At 33.9% G+C, this 11,851-nt stretch overlaps 1 protein-coding gene across 4 annotated transcripts in view; it reads left to right on the forward strand.

The window, feature by feature from the left end:
* The window catches only part of LOC144571491 (putative LRR receptor-like serine/threonine-protein kinase At1g53440), a 36,177-nt gene that overhangs the window by 10,818 nt on the left and 13,508 nt on the right, over nt 1–11,851 (forward strand). The gene's annotated exons all lie outside the window — the stretch shown is intronic.

Raw genomic sequence — 11,851 nt, forward strand, 5'->3', positions numbered from 1 at the left:
CTTGTTTTCCAAAAATGCGTCCCGGTGATACACTACGCAACTTGATTTGGTTGAATTGAAACGGAAAGTTTACTCAATGCGGTATGTTTAGTGTACTGTTGCGACTTGCGAGTCAAAACTGGTTACTCTGATTACTTCAAAGAATAAATTGGTTTCCTCAAAAAAAAAAATAATAAATTGGAACCCTGAGTGGAATATTATATGGTATTCTAGAAAAAGCAAATCAGTCGTCGCAGACTATTTATTTGGTATTTATTCGGGAGTAGTTGGCGGGCAATTGATATGTATGGTTCATTTATTACCCCTATGGCTCTAGTTATATGTGTAATTTTAAAATATTTTAGCAGCTTATGTATTACTTAAAAAATAAAATTTGTATATATTTTAGGTATTAAAAAGTTGTTCTTCTTACATTTCTACTCCGTGTAAATTTTCAAATTGTTTTGGAGAAAATTAATATATATCATTCTGAAGCATGACAAAAAAAACATTACATTTTGATCATTAAAATAAAGTTAAAACTAAGTAGATACTAAATCATTCTAAAACAATAGTATTAATAATAATAATAAAATAAGTAGATGAATTTTTTTTTAAAAAGTCAAGTAGATGAAAAGGATATTATATAAAAAAAATGATGTTATGTTACCATATTAATAAATAAACTAGTACGGATATATGCATAAAAAATTAAAGCATCAGATGCTTTAATTTGACTCCAATATATAAGTCTTTAACTATTAAATCACAACTACTTATCAAGCTGAAGTGATGAATATTACGCGGTCCATTTTACACGGAGAGAATGTTTAAAAGAGGAAACCAAAATTACGGCGAGTAATTCAATTGCATGAGCATGGGAAGGAGAATAGTTGACTTCTCTAAAATTTTGACCTCCATGCACCATGCTCACTTGTGACTGGGTTGATGAGATTTGAAATTATCATACTAACAGTACAATTTTTCGAAGAGGTTCAGTTTACTTTTGTTAATCTATTTAATGAACTACGTTGAAACAGAGAAAAACCAACATAAAGAAAAACTACGTTCAAACTCTACATATGATATATGATTATGAGCATGATCAGAAATTTTATCAAGGGTAAATAAAAAATATTACTGATATGACTAGCGGATTGTGGACTGCTGTCTGCTGTGAATTAATTGATTCAAATTGTTGGCTATTCAGAAACAGACAATCGGTTGTCAATTAACTGATTCAAATTGTTGACTATTCAGAAACGGACAAGCGGTTGTCAAAATTTAGAAGTAGACTGTTTGCTTATCACTATATACGAAATAAGATATATGATGATGATGACGATGGAAGTATGAAAGCAACATATTGGTGATAAATTAGGCAACCTTTGTGGATCTTCTGAGCAATGATTTTTTTCTGAAGAAAAATGATTTTTCTGAACAATGATTTTGATTTCCTGTATATTTTCTTTGATAAATACGAAGACAGTAACAAAATAATAGGACTGACTCTTTGTAGGCTCTACTAGCCACAAATTCCTTGTCAAAATAACTGTTACGAGTCCAAGGAGCATGGGCCCGCCAGAACCAAATGGCCATACCTAAAACAATAATTTTGGTTAATAGTTTTAGTTGCGCGGATCCGGTATGAACCCAAAAACAATACAACAGCTCTGGCCTCTAGTTGCTTCTTTTCTCGATTTACTCTCCTGGCAAGTAACACCCTGTTTGGATGGACAGTAGAGGAAAGAAGGAGAGATGAAAAATAGAAGGGAATGAAATGGAATAGAAATAAATATTAAGATAATTTAATTTTTTTTTGTTTAGATGATTAATGAGAGAAAATAAATTTAATTTTTTTTTCAGTTTTATTTATTGTTAGGTTAATTAAAACTTAGAAGGTTAATGAGAAATTTAGTAGTTGTTGTAGGTTTGTGATAAAAAATTTGTATGATAATTATCTTGGTAAGATATAAAGTTGGACATTTATGTTGTTATTTCTAAAAATATTTGTAACAAAATTTCTTTCTATCTATTACACTTCAAATTAGGAGAGAAATCGATTCTATTAATTACAATGATATAAGGTTAAATCTTTCACATCCGACATAATTTTATCAACCAAATACGATTCGACGGAAAATTTTCTTTTCTTTCCATTCTCTCCCTTCTTCTATTCTCCATCCAAACAAGATGTAAAAGTAACCCCTGCTTTAGTTAGAATTAAAAAAGATTCTATTCTCGCTTTAACTAATTTAGTCTAACATTGCGCCAGCAGCCATCCAAAACCAGGGTCTAATCACTAAACCAATTTTACCAAGTTCAAGCAACAACACAGCACAGTCACACTCTTTTTGTAAAATAGTAAAATAAATTTCTAAATTAGTGGCACTTCTTTTATCATTATTTAACTGATGCACCATCTCCTAGAACTCAAATTATTTAAAATACAAGCAAAGTTAAAATTCGTCTCCAAATTTACAAGAGCTCAATTACGAGTAGATGAGGATTTGCGTGGATTTAGCCCTTTCTTGCTCGGTTTAATTTTTTGGGAAAATTTCTAGTGTATCTATTCAAACTTTCAAAATAGTCAATTTGCCCATGAATATATCATAATAGCCAATATCCCTATACAAATTTGATTTTCTTTCTTCTATCCCCTTTTATTTATTTTAAATGTTATTTAATTATTTTAAAAATTGTATTGACTAATTTACCCTTTTAAAATGGAGGTGTCCATTTAATTTCTATCTCCTTCCAATACAACTGGTCTCCGCTCAAAATCAGTCTGAGAGAATGTCAAATTTCTAACTCCTCCTGCTTAATAATAATTTAATTGGTTCTCAAATGAGAAACTTATTTTCGTTGGATTACTTTCATTTTCTTCTTTGTTTTTGCCTTCGTTTATTAGATCAAATCCACAGTGTGCAAATGCTGTGAAAGACTTCACCCAGAGTATCCAATTCTAAAACCAAATAAAAAAAAAATAAAGAAGATTTTGAAAAACGGACCACTGCAGCTTAGAAAGATTTTATTTTTTCATAGCAAGAGTACTAGATGTGCTTCTTTTTGGTCTATTATGGCAACATGGACGCTATTGAGAGAATGCTTCGAAAATTCCTTGAAGATGGCTAGGCAAGTCAACACATATAATTAGCTGGGATACCATTTGTCCACCGAGAAAGGAGGGTTAATTGGGCATCCCAAATGGAGTCAAGCTCGCCTGATTTGTTTGCTTCAGAAGAGAGATGTCACCCAATCTGTCCCATCGAATGTTTGATGGATGGACCTCTTTTTTAGACCACTGCCGGCGGCTTCACTTGGCTCATTTTGAACGCTTGAGCTCCTTGCTATATTGGGAGCACTAGAACTCATACTCTCAGTACCCTTGAAAGAGAGAGGTCAAGATATAGGATAATGAGCCAATAACACACGAAGAAAGAAAGATCGAGTGTTTTCTGATTAATTAAGCTCTTATTCAACCATCAATAGAAATTTAATGGACCCTTCATTTTTATTAAAAGGTTAAATTGGTCAATTAAATTTTCAAAATAATTAGAAGTAAGTTAAAATAAATAAAAGGGGATAGAAGAAAGAAAGTTAAATTTATATGGGCATATTAGCTATTATGATGTATTCATGAGTAAATTGGCTATTTTTAAAGTTTGAATGGGTACACCGGAAATTTTCCCTAATTTTTTAGTCTAATGATTATTGTCAATTGCGATTAATTAATGGGTACACCGGAAATTTTCCCTATAAAACATTGGTCGTTGTCAAATACGAAGAAAAGTAGGGTGGTGATTGATTAATGTAATTACTGACAAAAAAAAAAAAAAATCCTTGAACGAGTTTACAGAATTGCAGTTTTCTTAACAGCTATTATCGTGGCCCCACATGTCAGCAAACAAATTTATAGCACGCGGTCGTATTGGCCGAAATTTTTATTAATAGAAAATTAATTAAATAAATAATGATAATGGAGAACGAGTTTGAGTTTTTTCAAGATATAGGACAAACGTGATAGTTTACAACGTTCTCTGGACTATATACTATTACGACCTGATTAGCGAAAAACTAATTACCCTCTTTTCTAACTGAACCGTGCAAAAAAAAAAATCACAAAAAAAAACCTAGAAGTTATTCTCTATCATGGTCAGAGATAGAAAAAAAAAATTCGAGCCATGATACTCCATCACGGCAGAACAAAAAAAAAAAGAAATTTGGACTTTGATTAAAAAATAATAATATTTGTTAAAGTTTGAGACAGCCAATTGAGGGAGCCTTTGTGGTCAATGTGAGTTTTAATTTATAAATAATTATAATTTAAATATTTTAAAGTTTTCAAAGTTTAAACAGTCGATTCAAACCAGTGTTGCAAAATGCGGTATGCGGAAGGTATGCGGAAGGGCACCGCATACCGCATATACGGTATGCGGCCGCATATGCGGATTTTAAAATAAGAATTCATATATAATTTGTATCATTATATGCATAATCTCACAACAAAAATAAAAATACAAACATAAATGTGAAATAGTGAATAGCTGTAGTCAATATATCAGTTATCACAGGCCACAACTCACAAGTCAGTTATCACAGCATAATACATAAATTTCATAGCATACAAACATAATGCGGTTCTATGCGGCCGAATATGCGGCCGCATATGCGGAACCGCATATGCGGAACCTCATAGAACCGCATATGCGGCCGCATATGCAGAACCGCATATTAGACCGCATATGTTTTTTCCTATGCGGTTTCCAACCACATACGCATATGCGCCGCATAGAACCGCATTTTGCAACACTGATTCAAACCGTTCAACATGATAAATATATTAAAATATAATTGCAGATCAAATTTTATATTTTTTGAGTTTTTTTTTTATTATTTATTAAGTATTTTATAAAATTATTATTTTCATACCATTGAATTTTTATACACATTTTAATAAATAATAAAAAAATTTCAAAAAAAGTCTGAATAGTCATTCAAAGTTCACTATCTCTGCAATAGTCAAAGTCCACTGTCTCCGCTAATTTAATCAAAGCCCAATGCATCTCTGGCCATGATACTCATTACGGCCAGAATTTTTTTATTTTCTGCACCTCTGACCGTGGCAGACGATAATGTTAATTTTTTTTTTCTTTTTCTGGAAAAGTAATTAGTTTATCGCTAATCAGACTGTGATAGTCCATAACGTTCAGATACACTATCATATTTTCTCTATGTTTCAAAAAAAACTCCAATTCATTCTTCATTATCAATATTTATTTAATTATTTTTTTATTAATAAAAATTTCGGTCGTACTAGTACATATTGAATTCTAGTTTGTTTGAACCTAGAATTTGGAAATTTGGACGAAAATAGATTTTTAACAAATTAAATGAGTATATATTGAATTCTAGTTTGTTTGAACCTTTGGATGCAACTCACCACTAATCTTGAAGCACCTAATATTAATAAAATTTATGCATACTAAAAATACCGTTGACTCTTAGCTAGCAAAAAAATTGAATCTGATCTTGAATCGCTACATGACAAATTAGAAATTATAAAATAAATTAACCATTCAAATGAGAATAGCATGCAGCCGTTTAATGAAAATAGCACAAATCTCAAAGTTGGATTTAATTTTTGGAGAGGATTTAACCCAAATCAATTCCCTACTTCGGGTCCGGACCCCTATTCTTTCCCTTCTTCTTCCTCTGACCGACGGACCCACAGCAAAAAAAAATCAGAAAAAAAAAACCGGAAGTGTCGTGGCCTCGTGGGGGAGAAAAGAGTAAAGGGCATTTTGATCCGTGAAAAATTCAAACGCTGTACGCACAGAATTTTACGTTGTAAAAATGGGTTTCCGAATTTTAGTGGTTAACGGGTTTCTACGTAAATTCAATTAAATCCATTTTAGATTTAATTCGTTAAGTCGCCAGACAGTTTGATCTGAACTGGATCGAATTTACGGTGGATGCTTCCCATCGGAACCAACCGAATTTTTTATTAATAGAAATAAAATAAAAAAATTATCGAAAAAGGGGATTACTGTTGGTTATTATCGAAATATAGGTATGACGGGCCGTGAAAACCCGTCCACCGGACGGGTCTAATTATCCCGTCCGGGTTAGCAACCTCTTAATCACCTACAAACTAAATCAATATCAATGTCGCGCAAAAAAAATTAACAAAATCCGGACGGGTTGTGGCGTCCCGTCCAGGCACAAAAAAAAAATTAGGACGGGTTGTGGCATTCTGTCCCAGCGCAAAAAAAAAAAGGAGAGGAGTATTGAATTTTTTTATATGGTATTGAACTACTCTATTTAATAAAAAATTCCAAAGCAGCAGAGTAGTTCATTTAAGTTTGCCGTGGAGTTCCCTAGCGCAAAAAAAATCAATCCAAATGATATTGAACTACTCTATTAATAAAAAATTTAAGGGGGAATTTCACGTATACCCCTCAAAAACTTCAAAATTACGTATTTCCCCCTCTAAAATTTGAAATTACATATTTCCCCCTTTAAACTTCAAAAACTCACATATTTACCCATTTTATTGTCTTTTCTATTAAAATACATTCTAAATTTATAAAATACCTATTTTACCCTTTTATTAAAAAGCATAAAACACCCATCTGACTCCAATTTGAATCTAAAGGTTCTTCTACCGTCTGAATTGCTTTGAGATCCGTGCGCGCTAGATTAGCACGAATCTTGAAGCGAACAAACACTGAAATTGATGCAATTTACACAGATCTTAATGCGATGCACACAGATCAAAATTGCTTTGAGATTCATGCGGGCTAGATTAGCACGAATCTTGAAGCGAACACGCAATAATCTTATTGCAATATGTTCGGATCGGACTGTAGAGAAACCCTTCAGATTCAAATTTGAGTTTGATGGGGCATTTTATACTTTTAATGAAGGGTAAAATAGGTATTTTATATATTTAGAATGAGTTTTAATATAAAAGACAATGAAATGGGTAAATATGTGAGTTTTTGAACTTTAGAGAGGGAAATACGTAATTTCCAAATTTAGAGGGGAAAATACGTAATTTTGAAGTTTTTGAGGGGTATACGTGAAATTCCCCCAAAATTTAATATGGTATTTTACTATTCTGGTGCTTTGGGAGGTGTAACTGTTTACTCCATCAAATAGTTTTTTTTTCCTGAAAAGAAGAGATTTTACTATTCTGGTGTTTTTGTTCTCATCTGATAATGCAATGATCTTTTTGTTCTCATTGCAACTCTTTACCATACGCTTCCTTTGAGTTTACCTTTGTGCTGTTTAGTAATTGTAGGTTGTCTAAGGCAGATTTTTTTTTTTTTGGGGACGGGATGCTATAACCCGTCCGACTTTCCGGATTTTTTTTTTTAAGTGGGGGACGGGACGCTATAATCCGTCCGGGTTTTTATAATTTTTTTTTCTTTTGCGCGAATTTGATTAAGAAGCGTATTAGGGGATTAACCCGGACGGGTTTTCACAACCCGTTATACTTATATTTCGAAAAAAACTAACATTAATCTCCTTTTTCGATAATTTTTTTATTTTATTTCTATTAATAAAAAATTCGGTCGGAAGGTGCCGAATTTTTTATTAATAGAAATTAAATAAATTAAATATTTAAAAACAACAATACTGTTGAGTTTTATCGAAAACTAAGTAGACCGGGTTGCCTAAACCCGTCCCACCGGACGGATCCAAATACCCCGTCCCGGTTAATCCTAATACCCTTTGCCGTAATAAAAAAAAAAAAAAAAAAAAGACACCCGGACGGATTTAGAAGACCCGTCCCGGAAAAAAAAAGAAAAAAAAAGAAAAATGCGGACGGGTTAAGGCGTCCCGTCCAGACGCAAAAAAAAAAAAAAAATTAACCCGGACGGGTTAAGAGACCCCGTCCTGTCCCCAGCGCGTAAAACCCCCCTCCTTCCCTTTCGCTTTCGCTTTGCTCTCCTCACCCGCTGCTCTGCCTTTTCCTTCTGTCGGACCCAGCCAGCAGCGACGCAAACCGCAAGAACTGTCGGACCAAACCGGACGAGGCTCAAGGACGGACTAACACAATCCGTCCGGATTTCACCTTGGTGGCTGCTGTGCTTCTCCATTCCTCAATTCCTCATTAAAGGTTTGTTTTTTTTTTATATATAACTAAAATAAATTAGTGTTAAAATCTGTTAATTAATAATAATTTATATTTTGATTTGTTATCAAATTATGAATTATAGTAAATTTTATTAATTTGTTAATTGCATTTTAAAAAAACTAATAAATTAGGGTTTTAGAATTTGGAAAAATTGATTTATTTTTAAACTCATTTGATATGGTATAAATTAATTTAGTTTAAATTAGTTCATAGCATAGAATTAAGAGTGTTGATTAGGGTTGTTCAAATGGTAAAAATTTAAAATCGAAATAGATGAACCGATTGAACTTTCATATAATATGAATTTGATCGGAACCACCCCGGTTTATTTGTTAATATCCCGGTTTATGAACACCCCTAGTGTTGATAGCATTATTTTAATTATTCTTGAGATTAACTATCTACTCTCAATTATTAGTTGCAATTTATTAGATATGAATAATTCATAGGATTATTTGGACAATATTCTAGGCTAAAAGTTCATAGTTCATTAATTTTAGATTTTTTGGTAATACAAGTAATTTAGGTAATGTAGGTACTTATTTTTCTAATCTATTATGAAAATAAATTGAATTAATTAGATTTCATTTTATTAGTTTGGTAAGTGTATTTTGCAAGAAGTGATAAATTAGATAATTTATTCAACTCGTATTTTATTTATTTCTCAATTTATTTATTCTTGTGAGTTTTAGAGTTCATAGGTAATTGCTTAATTTAGTAATTTATTTAATAATGTTAGTGGTTAGTAAATTTAGATTGTTATTATTTTTTTTTTAAATATCATGCATGCAGAATGTCAATTAGTCGTGATTCGGGTGGCCCTTCACATGCTGCAGCTGCACATGATGATTTTGGTCTTGAATCGGCATGGTCAGCAAATAATTTTAGCAAATTATTATGGATGCTGCATGACCAACATAAGGTCTCACGAATCCATGATGTTGTAAGTTACTCCATGAATCATATAAATTTTTTTTTTATAGAATGATATAACTATTTGAATTACAATATTTTACTTTAATTAAATTGTATGACATTGACAGGATTACAGAGATGTAGGAGTGGACCCTCGAGGTATCTGGACTAAGATTAAGTACAACGACCTTTGCAAACCATTCTTGCTTAGTCTCGGTTTGTATCAGGTTTCTCAAATGGCTCACATAAAGATTGACCCATCACTCCTCGCTGGTCTCGTGGAGCGATGGAGACCAGAGACCCACAGTTTTCATCTTCCCGTGGGAGAGATGACAATTACGCTACATGATGTTTCTTGTCTCTGGGCGCTGCCGATCGTAGGGTTACCGGTGACAGGTCCTTCAGACCGTACTTGGTCTATCTTAGTGGATCGACTTCTTGGAAATGGAACCGCAAGTGCGGTGCTTAAAAAGAAAAAGAGATCGGGGCCAGACGAAACGCAAGAGGTTCGAACAATTTCTGGGTATGCAAAAGCCAGAGGAAGCAACTGGTTCTCAGCATCGTAACCGCACGCTATCAGCAATCTGCCTTGATACCTACCAGAAAGGAAGCATGCATCAATACTAATGATTGGCCTGAGATGAGGCACTGCAGCAATGCACGGACCGTAAGCCCACGCAGCTGCCTTAAACAACCTTTCTGTTGGATCATCTGTGGGTTCGTGCGCAACTCCGAATTTTGTTCCTGGATTGTCTTTTTTAATTGCTTCCAACAATGGAGTGAGAAGGTCGTAAGATTTTTCCCAACTACCGAATAGTTGTGCGATTGCCAGCTCTCGACCACGCCACAACTTGTTATATTTGGGAATGATTCCCTTGTATTTTTTACGGACTAGCCCTTTAACGCTTTTAATGGTTAAGGCAACATTTTCCCTAATATCTTCTCGTATAACATCGGCGACAATTTTTGCAGTTAATTGTGCATGATCGGTACGAGAAGCATCGGCATGGCATGTATGTGGTCCTGAAATTGTTCTAATTTCCCACTTAGATGAAAATAATCCAGACTTAGCATACAAACGCCACGTACACCTGGTGTCCTTGCAATTGACCACCATGCTAGTTCTATTGCTCCCCGTAATTTTTACTTCAATATTCTTTTTGATGTGATAACTATTTATTTTCAATTGTAGGGCCTCTTTTGAAGAGAACTCATTACCTACAGCAAGTGTATCATGAACATGATTCGGCCTACTGAAGAAGTTGACATCTGCGGGTTGAAATGCTGAGGTGTCATTGAAGCTTGCCACAGGGTGACTTACACCGCGGTCACTTATGGGAAAATGTTCAGCCTGAACGCGTGGTGTTTGGTGTGATTGCGTTGAGGTATCATCCCGGACATCCCCTTCTGAATCATCTTCATTATCCCAGTCAGCGTCATCCTCACATGAGTCAGCGTCCTCTTCATCATCACTTTGCGGCACATCATCAAAATCATCATTAGGATCAGCTGCCTCCGGTGGATCGATCCATGGGCTATTCTGATTACTGTATTCTGTCTGAACAGGCGGTGACAACTCGTTCATATTGGGATAAGGATGTAGATAAAGGTCTCGCCTCGGTGTTTGTTGTGTTGGATAGGGTTCGAAGAAACTGGGACCCGCATAGTTACCACTATATTGGGTCTGTTGAAGGTCTTGCCTCGGTGTTTGTTGTGTCTGATAGGGTTCGAAGAAATTGGGACCCGCATAGTTATCACTATGTTGGGCCTGTCGAGGTTCTGGATTTGGTTCTGGTACCATACTATTAACAAATAACTGCGGTTGTATTTCACCGATGATAGGAACCAACTCAATGTATAAATCAAGAAAAGTATACTGTGTTTGGGCACGCATACTTTGGATATAAATACCTCTCCAACTCTGATCGCACACGATTTCAATTTTCTCATAATAACGTCGGGTTGTTGTACCAACATTAACCCGTGCATGTGCTTTTAGGTTATACTCATTCTCGGAATATCCAAGTTGGCGATAAATTTCACCTTTCACATCATACCAACCGTGTTCATCAGTCACACTCAATGAGAATTGAGGACTAATACTGTACTCTACTCCTTTACGACCGTGTCGTATTTCACCACCAAAATAAATCCTCAGCATCAACATGATTAATTATTTTTATAAATTAACCTACACAAAAATGAATAAATCACATATTATTATTATTACAATAATAAAAACTAATATTAATTAAATTATTCTACGATAATTACTAAATGACACAGCAGAAAACAACAAAATCATTTAATTGAACAAATATAAATTTCAATAACTACATAAAAACAAATTAAATTTGATAACATTTTAGTCATATACAACAAAATTTATCTATTGAAATATATTTGATGCTAAAAATACGGTTGATATTAATTAAAATATTCTACAATAGTTATCAAATAACAAAGCAAAAAAATATAATTAAAGAGTTACCTGTTTAAAATTCGCTTCACACTGACAATAACCTCTGCTTTTATCTTAGCTTCTGTTTCTTTCTATCTGAGTTCTACCCGTTGAGTCTTCAATCGGTATTACTGATTTTTGTAGAATGAGGTGAATATGACTATTTTAATCTGCGGTTGATGATATAGGGTGCCCGGACGGGTTAAGTAATCCCGTCCGACTTTTTTTTTTTTTTTTTAAACCCGGGACGGGTTGTGTAGAAACGTCCGCCTTTTTTTTTTTTTTTTTCGAATTCGGGACGGGTTATGTTAAACCGTCCGGAGTTTTGTTTTTATTTTTTTTTCGGACCC

The sequence above is a fragment of the Carex rostrata genome, chromosome 19 (assembly GCF_964058835.1).
Source record: "Carex rostrata chromosome 19, lpCarRost1.2, whole genome shotgun sequence".
Classification (NCBI taxonomy): Eukaryota; Viridiplantae; Streptophyta; class Magnoliopsida; order Poales; family Cyperaceae; genus Carex; species Carex rostrata.